The sequence below is a fragment of the Pseudophryne corroboree genome, chromosome 3, assembly GCF_028390025.1.
Source record: "Pseudophryne corroboree isolate aPseCor3 chromosome 3, aPseCor3.hap2, whole genome shotgun sequence".
NCBI classification, from domain to species: Eukaryota; Metazoa; Chordata; class Amphibia; order Anura; family Myobatrachidae; genus Pseudophryne; species Pseudophryne corroboree.
This window is the reverse complement of record NC_086446.1, coordinates 328,180,533-328,193,056: the sequence shown is the minus strand read 5'-3', so window position 1 is coordinate 328,193,056 and position 12,524 is coordinate 328,180,533. Positions and strand designations below refer to the sequence as shown.

The 12,524-nt window shown below is 42.8% G+C and overlaps 1 protein-coding gene across 2 annotated transcripts in view; it reads right to left on the bottom strand.

Moving 5' to 3' along the window:
• PKIG (cAMP-dependent protein kinase inhibitor gamma) overlaps window positions 1–12,524 on the bottom strand; it is a 196,128-nt gene that overhangs the window by 135,345 nt on the left and 48,259 nt on the right. For both annotated transcript variants that reach the window (XM_063959560.1, XM_063959559.1), the window contains exon 2: window positions 12,179–12,237. The gene's annotated coding sequence lies outside the window, so the exon portion shown is untranslated. The remainder of the gene's footprint in view (window positions 1–12,178; window positions 12,238–12,524) is intronic.

The following is a 12,524-nucleotide window of genomic DNA, read 5'->3' as shown; positions in this document are numbered from 1 at the left end:
AACGGCACCTAATATCTGGCATGGATTTTGGACTTTAACACACCACATCTACAGAGGCAGTTCTGTAAAAGTCCAACATACTGCTGACACTGTGAGACACCGGACTGTGTTATCATTAATGCAACATGTCTGTTTATTATTATTATTTTTATTAATTAACACATTATGTTTTAAATAAACTTGCTGTCTTTTTATATTGATATATTGGCTCTCTCCTTTGTTATTTGAATCCTTCTGAAATTCAGCGCAGCCAGTTCTCTTTTTCTGTATGTCTTTCTTGTAGGAATAATTTTTGCTAGTGTTTGTATAAATTTCTACTTGTATTAAAATAACAACTTAATGAAATGTGTTCATGTCCTATTGAGGATTGAGAACTAAACCCTATTGAAACAATTATCATCTGGTGAAAATAATAATTAGTGGTAACTAATGTGTCTAATCCACCTGTTATATGTATAACTTTATATACAAATTGTCAAACAGAAAAGCATTATATATTGTATACGATTGTTGGGGAGATACTGTATGATAGGATATTATTGAGGTAATATTGGTTTCCTTTGGATATCCATTCCTTCTTAATCTTATAAATTATAATAATTTTATGAACTTGGTAGCTTTGGAGTGGAATACCAATGTAATTAGTATAAATAATTTTTTTTTACATTTTACGTATAGATTTTTTGTGAATACATTTTCTATCTATATGGTCATTCTAAGTCGCAAGTCATTGTCCATATTAGTCAAATAAAACAGCCTAAGGAGAGGCTGAGATATTTTAAGTAAGCAACACGTGTACGGAGCCCTGGGATAATAAATAGAAGGAAGGAGCTCAAACGTAATTGATCTGAGGGAGCCGCTGATGCTGTAGGTGGGGAAACGAGTCATCAACAAGCTGCACGATTGGAAACCGGTCAGTGTACGCTCCACAGGTTCTTGTTGAGCACGCTGCAGAGCAGGGATCTATTGCCGCACACTGAGTGCATAGCGGAGACAGCTTCCCATATATTGAGGAGAGGAAAATAATCTGCAGTGAGTTGGGAGTCACATACACGGAGACGACCCTCTAGCTCTCACACAGCTGTGCGCGGTAAGGACGACTGTAGCCCGTTTCATGCCACAACTACGAAGGTGGAGACGGAAACCATATAATCACCATTGTAAACATTATATATTTCAGGAAAGGCAGCCCCAACACGGACACTCCTGGCTGGCGCTGTGATAAATAATTCTACAAAATATAGATGGAAATATTTACACTCTAAGAGTGCATTAATCAACCAGTGAAAGGTCCCCATAAATGGCTTCCAACTTTTCTTTTATTTGCTCACACGTCTTCCCATCCAAAAACAAGAATCTAATCACTGATCGGTAATGCACTTTCTCCATATAGTTAGAAAAAACTCAAACTTGTTCACTTCCAACAGCTACCGAAACACAATTACAAGATGAATTTATCTGAAATTCTGACAGTTGTTTGACAAATGACACTAAATGACGATAAACAGGTTTGGTGTCAGTGGCGCCATCTGTCTTCAAACACAGGTACATATCAATCACCCCTATATATTTTTGATGTGATATAAGTAATAAGCATCCACAAGCGCAGTAATCACTTATTTATTGTCTTTTCTGTCAGCCTAATAGGGGTTCTAACCAAACCCTTAATTACGTGCATTAAGTCACTTCAGCTGCACGTAATTAAGGGTTTGGTTAGAAACCCTATTCGGCTGACAGAAAAGACAATAATAGGATTTTAATTACCTACCGGTAAATCCTTTTCTCGTAGTCCGTAGAGGATACTGGGGTTCCATTTAGTACCATGGGGTATAGACAGGTCCAAAAGGAGCCATGGGCACTTTAAGAATTTGATAGTGTGGGATGGCTATTCCCTCTATGCCCCTCCTACCAGACTCAGTCTAGGAAACTGTGCCCGAGGAGATGGACATACTTGGAGAGAAGGATAGATAAAAGATAGTGGTGAGATTCCGAACCAGCACATACAAACAGAGGAAAGCTAAGCTAACCCAACTTTAAACAGGAACAGCAACAGCTGAACCAACAATACTTAACCAAGTAACAGTGCAGGAAGAACGAAGCAAAAGGTGGGCACCCAGCATCCTCTATGGACTACGAGAAAAGGATTTACCAGTAGGTAATTAAAATTCTATTTTCTCTTACGTCCTAGAGGATACTGGGGTTCCATTTAGTACCTTGGGAATGTACCAAAGCTCCCAAAGCAGGTGGGAGAGAGTGCTGAGGTTCCTGCAGAACTGACTGACCAAACTGAAGGTCCTCAGAGGCCAAAGTATCGAACTTGTAGAACTTAGCAAATGTGTTCGAACCAGATCAAGTAGCTGCTTGGCAGAGCTGTAAAGCCGAGACACCCCAGGCAACCACCCAAGATAACCCACCGACCTAGTAGAGTGAGCATGTACAGATCTTGGAACCGGCAAACCTGCCGTGGAATAAGCATGCTGGATAGTGAGCCTGATCCACCGGGATCATATAGAATGAATAGCGAGTTGGATTTCCTGTGATGAGCTGTCCTCTTTACGTATACCTTCAAAGCCCTCACAACATCCAAAGACTTTGAAGTAGTGGAAGTGTCGGTGATAACTGGAACCACAATAGGTTGGTTGATGAGAAATGCAGACTTCACTTAAGGAAGAAATTGCTGCTGAATTCTGAGTTCAGCTCTGTCCTCATGGAAAATTAAATAGGGGCTCTTGTGAGACAAAGCCCCCAGCTCCGACACGTCTTGCTGAAGCCAAGATCAACAGTGTGACGGTCTTCCACGTAAGATATTTTACGTCAATCTCCTGTAATGGTTCAAACCAGTCCGATTGGAGGAGCTGCAGAACAAAATTGAGATCCCAAGGTGCCGTGGGAGGCACAAAGGGAGGTTGGATGTGCAGAACACCTTTCAAAAACATCTGGACATCAGGGAGAGAAGCCAATTGTTTTTGAAAGAAAATGGACAAGGCCAAAATCTGGACATTTATGGAGCCCAGACGTAGGCCCACATCCACACCTGCCTGCAGAAAAAACAGGGAAATGTCCGAGGAGAAATTCCACCGCAGAATAAGTTCTGCTCTCACACCAAGAGACGTATTTCTTCCAAATACGGTGGTAATGTTTAGACGTTACCCCCTTCCTGGCTTGGATCATAGTCGGGATAACTTTATTAGGGATCCCTATCCTGGCTAGAATCAGCGTTCAACTTCCATGCCATCAAACGTAGCCGCAGTAAGTCCTGATAGATGAACGGGCCCTGTTGTAGAAGATCCTCGTGAAGAGGTAGAGGCCACGGATCCTTGACGAGCATCTCTAGAAGGTCTGCGTACCAGGCCCTTCTTGGCCAGTCCAGAGCAATGAGTATTACTTGTACCTTTTCCCTTTTTAGTCTTTTGAGAATTCTTGGGATCAGAGGAAGTGGAGGAAACACGTACACCATCTGATAGACCCATGGACTCGTCAGAGCGTCTACCGCCACGGACTGTGGGTCTTTTGACCTGGAACAATACCGCTTGAGCTTCTTGTTGAGACTATAGGCCATCATGTCGATTTGTGGATATCCATACCGATGTGTCAAGCACTTGAACACTTCCGGGTGAAAGCCCGCCTCCCCCGGGTGCAGGTCATGTCTGCTGAGGAAGTCTGCTTCCCAGTTGTCTACTCCAGGATGAAGACCGCTGACAACGCCACAGCGTTTTTTTCTGCCCAGGAAGAGAATTCTTGACACCTCTGACATTGCTGCTCTGCTTTTTGTTCCGCTCTGTCGGTTTATGTACGTCACTGCCGTGACATTGTCTGACTGGACTTGAATGGCCAGATCCTGGAGAAGAGACAAGAGGCCTACAGAAGGGCAATGTATATGGCCCGAGTTCCAGAATGTTGATTGGAAGGATGACTTCCTGACTTGACTATCTTCCTTGAAACTGCACCAGCTGGGTGACTGCTCCCCAACCTCGGAGGCTTGCGTCCGTGGTTAACAGGATCAGGTTCGGAATTCCGAACCTCTGACCCTCGATGAGGTGAGAGGTCTGTAGTCACCACAGAAGGGAGATCCTGGCTTTTGGCGACAGACTAATCCTCTGGTGCATGTGAAGATGCAATCCGGACCATTTGTCTGACAGATCGAGCTGGAAGGGTCTTGCGTGAAACCTTACGTATTGAAGCGCCTCGTAAGAAGCCACCATTTTCCCCAGAAGGCGAATGCATAGATGCACCGATATCCGGGTTGGCTTCAGGACATTCCAAACCATCGACTGGATTACCAATGCCTTTTCCAACGGAAGGAACACTCTCTGCGACTCCATGTCTAGTATCATTCCCAGGAATGGGAGCCTCTGTGTTGGCTCTAGGTGAGATTTCGGAAGGGTCAAAATCCACCTGTGATCCTGGAGAAGTTTGGCTGAGAGGCCAATGCTGTCCAGCAACCTCTCCCTGGATGGCGCCTTTATCAGAAGATTGCCCAGGTACGGAATTATAATCACTCCCTGCTTGCGGAATAGAAACATCATCTCTGCCATCACTTTGGTGAACACTCTCGGTGCCGTGGAGAGACCAAATGGCAGGGCCTGGAACTGGTAGTGATAGTCCTGCAGTGAAAACCGTATATAAGCCTAATGAGGTGGCCAGATTAGAATGTGAAGGTACGCATCCTTGATATTCAGAGACACTAGGAATTCCCCCTCCTCCAGACCTGAGATAACCGCTCTCAGAGACTCCATCTAGAACTTGAACACTCTTAAGAACGGGTTCAAGGACTTGAGGTTCAGAATTGGTTGTACCGAACTGTCCAGTTTCGGTACTACAAACAAGTTGGAATAGTACCCCTTGTTGTCCAGATGAGGTGGAACTGGAACAATGACTATATCAGTTTTTGGTTGGCCTGCTGTAAAGTTATACTTGCCTCTTGTGAAGCTGGTAAGCATGATTTGAAGAATCTGTGAGGTGGGAGCTCTTGGAACTACAGTCTGTAGCACTGGGAAATAAGATCTATTACCCAGGAATCCCGGCACGAACTTGACCAGATGTGACTGAAGAATTGTAGTCAGGCTCCCACCTGACAGATCTCCAGGCCTCGCGGTCCACCGTCATGCTGAAGGCTTTGAGGAAGCAATGCCTGAGCTCTATTCCTGAACACCTGCAGTTGCTAGTTTGCGTGGTTTACCTCTTGGGCCTCTGGGGGCCGTAGAAGCACCTCTGGATTTTCCCTTAAACTTGACTGTCCGAAAGGACTGTAAATTTGAAGCTGAATAAACTTTCCTGGCTAGGGGAGCTGCGGAAGGAAGATAAGTAGACTTATCCGCAGTAGCTTTGGAGATCCATTTGTCTAGTTCGTCTCCAAACAAGGCCTCTCCCGTGAATGGTAGGCCTTCCACGCCTTTCCTGGAGTCTGTATCAGCAGTCCACTGGCGTAGCTATAAGCCCCTGCGTTCTGACACTGCCATAGTGGTGGTGCGTGCATTAAGTCCTGTCCTGTATATGCTACAGGAGTAAAACAACATCCCCCCTAGACAAGGAATCTAACCCCTCAATTAGGTTACCTGATCATTTAGCAATGGCTTTTGTGATCCACGCACATGCAATAGTGGGTCTCTGGGCCACCCCAGCAGCTGTGTACAAGGATTTGAGTGTAGTCTCAATTTTACGATCAGCCGTATCTTTTAGGGAGGCTGCACCAGGGACAAGCAATACAATTTTTCTTGACAGCCTAGAGACTGATGAGTCCACTATAGGTATTTCCATTTTTTCCTATCCTCCAGAGGAAAAGGAGAGCAATCTTTTAGGGATTTGAAATTTCTTATAAGAATTAACCCACGGTTCTTCAAACAGGGTATTCAATCCCTTTGACGCAGGAAAAGTGACTGAGGACTTCTTTTTTACATTAAAATAAGAATCCCCACACTCCTCTGACACTATCAGGAATTTGCAGAACATCTCTGATAGCCTCTATAAGAGCCTCTTTTCCCTGTGACAGAGTAGCATCCCCCCTCAAAATCCACCTTACCCTTCTCCATGTCTGACGCGTCAGAGTCAAACTGCAGGATATGGGCCAGAGATCATTTTTGCGGACAAATGGGAGCGGCTTGAGACGCTGATTTGTGGACTGAGTCTATTCATAAACTCATCCACAGTCTGTCTTAAGTATTGTGTCTCTTTCTCATTGCGGGATAGTTTTGTAGAAATATTTGAGATCATTCCCTTAATGGAATTAACCCATTCCGGTTCAGCCCTGCTATTCTGGGAAGGTGCACTGCCCTGAGTACCCAGTAGTGAGCCCCCTGGTGAAGAGGAACACTCCACTGTACAAGAAACACACTCTTTGCCTGACATAATGACAGCACACACACAGACCGGAAAATGTTAAGCACAATTAACCCACAAAGAGCCCTTCAGGGAGACACAGAGTTAATTGGAGCCAGCCCCCACCGCGCCCTTATCGCTAATGCTAAGCTTAGCCGGGTCACAGACTAAGTACCCTAATAAGGGACTTAGTACACTAATAAACCTTCCCCCCCCCCCCCCCCCCTGCTATGACCCCCTGGTACCTCTGAAGTAATCTGGAGTCACACTGGAGGAGCTGCGCGTCCCTGTCAGTCAGCATTTGTGTATACTGCAGAGGGAAAATGGCGCTGGTGAGCTACTGGATCCTCTCATAGAGAAGCCCTGCCCCTTCAATGGCACGCGGTCTTCTCACTTTTTTTATACTGGCTGAGTTAATCTGTTGCTTTTAATGGAGAGAAAACAGTTTTAAAGACTGTTGTGTACTGTGTCCGGAGACACATTCCGCCTCGGTTAGAAGCTGTGCGTCTCCGTACCCTCATGCCGCCATAATGGCCGGCGACCCGCTAGTCGGAACGCCGGCTTAGTACTCCCCACTCTTCATTCTTCTGGCTCTGTTAGGGGTGGTGGCGTGCTGCAGGAATGTACGCTCGCCGTGGTGGGGCTTGCAAATAGTTCCCTCAGGAGCTGTGTCCTGTCAGCGGGGAATGGGACCATTAACCCTTCAACAGGTTGGGCCGTCCCCCCCCCCTAAGTCCCACGAAGCAGACAGGCTGGTGCCAACCAGACCTGCATGAAAATAACAAACATATCAAATAAATGCAGAAAACTCTTCAGGAGCTTCCATAAACGTGACCGGCTCCTCCGGGCACATTTTTGAAACGGAGTCTGGTAGGAGGGGCATAGAGGGAGGAGGCAGCCCACACTATAGAATTCTTAATGTGCCCATGGCTCCTAGTGGATCCATCTATACCCCATGGAACTAAATGGAACCCCAGTATCCTCTAGGACGTAAGAGAAAAATAAGTGATTACTGCGCTTGTGGATGCTTATTACTTATATCACATCAAAAATATATAGGGGTGATTGATAAGTACCTGTGTTTGAAGACAGATTGCGCCACTGACATCAAACCTGTATATCATCGTTTAGTGTCATCTGTCAAACAAAGACTGTCAGAATTTCAGACAAATTCATCGTGTACTTCTGTTTTGGTAGCTGTTGGAAGTGAGCAAGTTTGATTTTTTTTTTCTAACTATGGAGAAAGTGCATTACAGATCGGTGATTAGATTCTTGTTTTTGGATGGGAAGACGTGTGAGGAAATCAAACAAAATTTGGAAGCAGTTTATGGGGCCCTTCACCTTCAATGACAACCATCAGATATTGGTTCAATTAATTCAAGCGTGGTCGTACATCCGTCCTTGATGAAGAGTGTCCAGGTCGCCCAATTGAGGTTACTACGGATGAAATGGTCAACAAAATCCATGATGTCGTTTTGGCAGACCGGCAAGTGAAGATCAGAGATATTGTTGAGATTGTGGGCATCTCATTTGAACGTGTGTAGAATATACTACATGAACATTTGGGCATGCAAAACTATCGGTAAGATGGGTGCCGCGTTTGCGCACTGTGGACAACAAGCGGAATCAAATGACTACTTCGAAGCAGTGTTTGGACCTGTTTAAGCGCAATCCAAAGGAGTTTCTGTGCCGTTTTGGGACTGTTGATGAAACATGGATTCATCACTACACGCCAGAAATCAAGTAACAGTCAAAACAGTGGACTTCACCCGGCGAACGTGCACCAAAGAAGGCGAAGACGGTTCCATCGGCCGGAAAGGTCATGGCCACTGTTTTCTGGTAACAGATCTGTAGAAGAGTTCTATACAAAATGAGGTAGACATATAGGTAAATTACATCTCTCTACTCAGACCAGAATACTCAAAACTTTTTTAATATACAGATTGGTTCCTTCATAAGAAATTGTAAACAACATCATGAGTCATTCCCAAACTGAGTGCTACTATTACATAGCTCCCAACTTTTGATTTCTATAAAGAGGGACACACGCGCGCTCCTGAAAAAGGGGCATGATCTAAGAAAAGGGGGCAGGGCGTGGCTTTGCGGGAGGACCCGCAATCGCGAGCTACGCCCCCGTTTTCGTCACTGAGGGGGCATGCCCAGCGCTCTGTGAGCCGCTGGCATGTCCCCTCTCCCTCTGACTCCAGTGAATAGATATTCATATAAGCAAAGCAGCGAGCGCAGGAGCCTCCCAACTGCCCCCCCCCCCCCACCGTGGGACACTGCGGCCCGCGGGTGGGACACTGCGGCCCGCGGGTGGGACAGCGGGACAGTCCCCAAAATACGGGACTGTCCAGCGAAAATCGGGACAGTTGGGAGGTATGCTATTAACCATGACATTAGTTGGATTATGCGACCCGTTTGTGATACAGATCTATATATGGATTTATATACCTCTAATATTGCCTTTTATTATTACTATATGCTTTTGAAATCTCCTCTCTAATATATATATATATATCTGTTTAAAATATAAGGACTCTAGTGCTTTGGATTATAACAGTGCCCAGTACCAATATTTTAGAGTAAACTACAGCAACATCTGTAGACAAAATTCATCCCCCCTTCCTTTCCTACTAGGATTTTCCTGTGTATGTCAGGGTATGGGTCGTTGGGTCGACCCAACTTAGATCGACACTCATTAGGTCAACCACTGAAGCTTTGCTCGGCACAGATTACCGTTCCAATAGTAGTCCACGTGGATAGTTAAGTATGAAAAAAATTCAAAAACTGAAGAACAAAAAATGTGAAAAACTCATGTCGACCTTTGACCTAGTACATGTCAACCTAACGGCCATGTCGATTTAATGGCATTGTCGACCTTCAGTGGTCGACCTAACCACTGTAACCCGTATGTCCAATGTGTCTTGCTTTCTTTTAAATCTTTTCTTTTGCAGTTAGCTTTTATCTTGACTTGGTTAAAGTATACTAATGGTTATTAAGGAATTGGCATGAAGATTGATGCATAGACATTTACTCTCACATTACAAATGTGAGAGTAAAGCAACTCATCTTCGCTCAGGTTTATTATCAGTATACACAAAATATCAATACTTTTTGACTGAACCGCTTTATATATTATTGATTGCAGCTTAATATGCGAGACTGCTGTATTATTTCCGTGAATGCATTCTATTTTCTTTCTTCATGATGCTTTGAAGTCATTCCTCTGTGTTAAGTAACTTGTAAAAATCTTAATAAAATGTTTTAAAATAAAATTAGGGGTACATAAAAATGGGTATAAGTATATATTTGGGTCATTTTAAGCCACTTTAAAAAAAAAAAAAAGTGTGAAAAAAAAAATGACTCCCACCTGCAAGCCTAAAAATACTTGTCTCATTCATGAAGTAGCGCAATATACTGTCCAACACCTTGTACCCCATTTACCATGGGTTTTTTTACCACAAAAAGTAAATGTAATTTGTGGGCAATTACTAACTTCTAAGTGCCAAATTAGTCATTCAGGGAGGAGTCACAGGGGTTCTGAACCAAATCCCCACAATTTCACCTTAAAAGAAAAAAAAAAATAGGTATTCTGCACTACTTATCACCTGCTCAGAGTAGTAGAAATCAAATTTGCGATAAAATCTATGGAGTCTTTTCGCTGATAATTTTTCACAGCTAATTGGATACCTGGTTTTACCAATCACAATAAAAAGCCCTGTTTTTATTGTGAAACCACATTTCCACGGATAATAGGATACCCCCCATAGAATAATAGTCTGTCTGCAACTGCTTTCGCTTTTCAATGATGTTCCATGTACTGTGGAATGTAGAGTAGTTCCTTATAAAGTACCTGACAACATGAATTAACATCTGATCCAAAGCAATATAAGTACGCAATTTACGAAGCTTACCACTGTATTTGTTCTATGCATTATTAATGTCAGGTGTATTTTCTAAAAATCCAACCGATCTTAAGGTCTTGTAATTCTTTTGGTGGTGAAAGGAGAAAGAAAAATTCAGCATATAACATTTAACAAACTATCTATAATGTGCCCACCGTTGAACCTGCAGCCAATACAACTACCTCACTGTGTTTACACCCAGTATCACCACCGACATGCTGGGTATACACTTGCCGATATATTGCTCGTACAGCAAAACAAACAATGTCGGCTGGACCATTGGCTCGTATGTACAGCCGATATGTCTGAACGCCGTTACTCATATACAATCAGGTCAGCCCTACAGCACAGCCAATGTCGATACATCATGAGGATACAACTGCATGTCTGCACAGCAACCCTCAGACTGAATGATACATCGGCCGCAGAATCCATTGTACATGACATTACAAGTGGCTGTGCATATTCAAATGGGTCTGATGGACAGATATATTGGGCGGATGATTGGCAAGTCTGTATGCACAAGATAATTTGTGCATAAACCTTACGAAACAGGAGACCAGTCGACCATAAGACCATTCAATAGGCCAACTGTGTACTCAGCCTTACATTTATAAATAACACTAACATTCATTGTAAACAAGGTCAAAATCCTGCCAGAAAAACGAATAAGTGAAAATCAAACATTTGGCCATTTATTTATTTCTTACCACATCCAAATACTTATTTCACAGCTAATAAAACACTTTTGTGAAATAGACGAAACACTGATGACAGAATTGACAATCACGTATACTAAAGATCTCATAATTTTTTTTTCTAAATAAATAATATTCCTATACCTTTTACAGAACATTTTAAGAAAATAAGCTATATGTCCACAGTGTGTGTTTTCCATTTAATACAATATTTATTATATTTAAAACTATAATAATTAGGAAACTATTTATTGCATATTAATATAATGATTTTAAATATTTTCACAGAGATGGTGGAAGTGTAGGGAAAACTAAAAGGAGGCAAAACAGACAACCAGTTACATCTGAGGCAGGTCTTTTATAGTTTTATAAGGAATAATATAACGTACCAAACAAACTCTACTGGCAATGTCAACATTTTGACAGGCCGACATCCGGTTAAAAAGTCGACATTCTTAACGTTGACAATTTGTACCACACCTACTGACAGCTGTAACTGCAGGTATGACTGCATCTAAACTCTGTAACATTCTTAACCCTTAATGCTGCAATAGAGTCAATAAACATTGTTTCAGCCACTTATTTCACGATGGTATATTAACAGCTCTAATACACAGCCTTCGATAAGTAGTCATTTTAAATAATGTAGTGATTTTACATTATCTTTGCACAGGGGGAAAAAATTGTATTTAGTTAATATAACGGCTGTTGGGATCCCGGCGTTTAAGAGACCGACGCCGGAATCCCAACAGCCAGTGATATGTCGCCAGACAGAATCCCGGCAAACACTCAGAATTCCCATTTAGTTAGTGTGTCCACGCCACCAACCGACTGGGGCTAGAACCTGTGGCAAGTGACGCAAGCCACCGGACCGGATTCATGGCGAGCCTGCGAGGGGACTCACTGCCGGGATTTCAGCAGACGGGCTGCCGCTATCTGTATATTGACAGCTGGTATCCAGTACGCCGGGATTACATATGTATTCCTAAACAGCAGCGCAGTTATGGTCTTTATATATTTTCAAAATTGTTCCTGTAAGAGTAATCTACATACTGTATAGTAAAAGACTTCTCAGTAACATTTTACAGAGCCACAGAACCGTATATCTTATGTTAGAAATGTAACACATTACAGTCTAATATTGCTAAAAGGAAAACATCAGAAATGTAAAATTATTTAAAACTTTATTCTAAAAATAGAACAATCTTCTTAAAATCAAGCTGATTAAAATGTAATAATAAAATATGACTGTATTACCATGTGAATCATCTGTCTGTAAGAAATTTTCATGCATTTGCAGCAGCACGGATAGTGGTCTGTAAAAGGAGAAGGGAATTGTGAACACTACAGTTTTCTATTACATATAATATTTAGAACAGTCAACTATTGTATGTTTATGTTCACTGTGGGAGGGTATATCTTTAGGAGGCTACTGATAACCAGACAAGGTGTAAAATGGTGTATATGGCCTGATATTGAAGCATGCTTAGCCCCTACAACTAATCTGATGCTCATCTTATATAACTCAAATCAATATCCATATAAGGTTCAGTTCAAGCAACAGGATCAATCACTGCTTCTGGAATAAGGTAGTGTAGCCTCG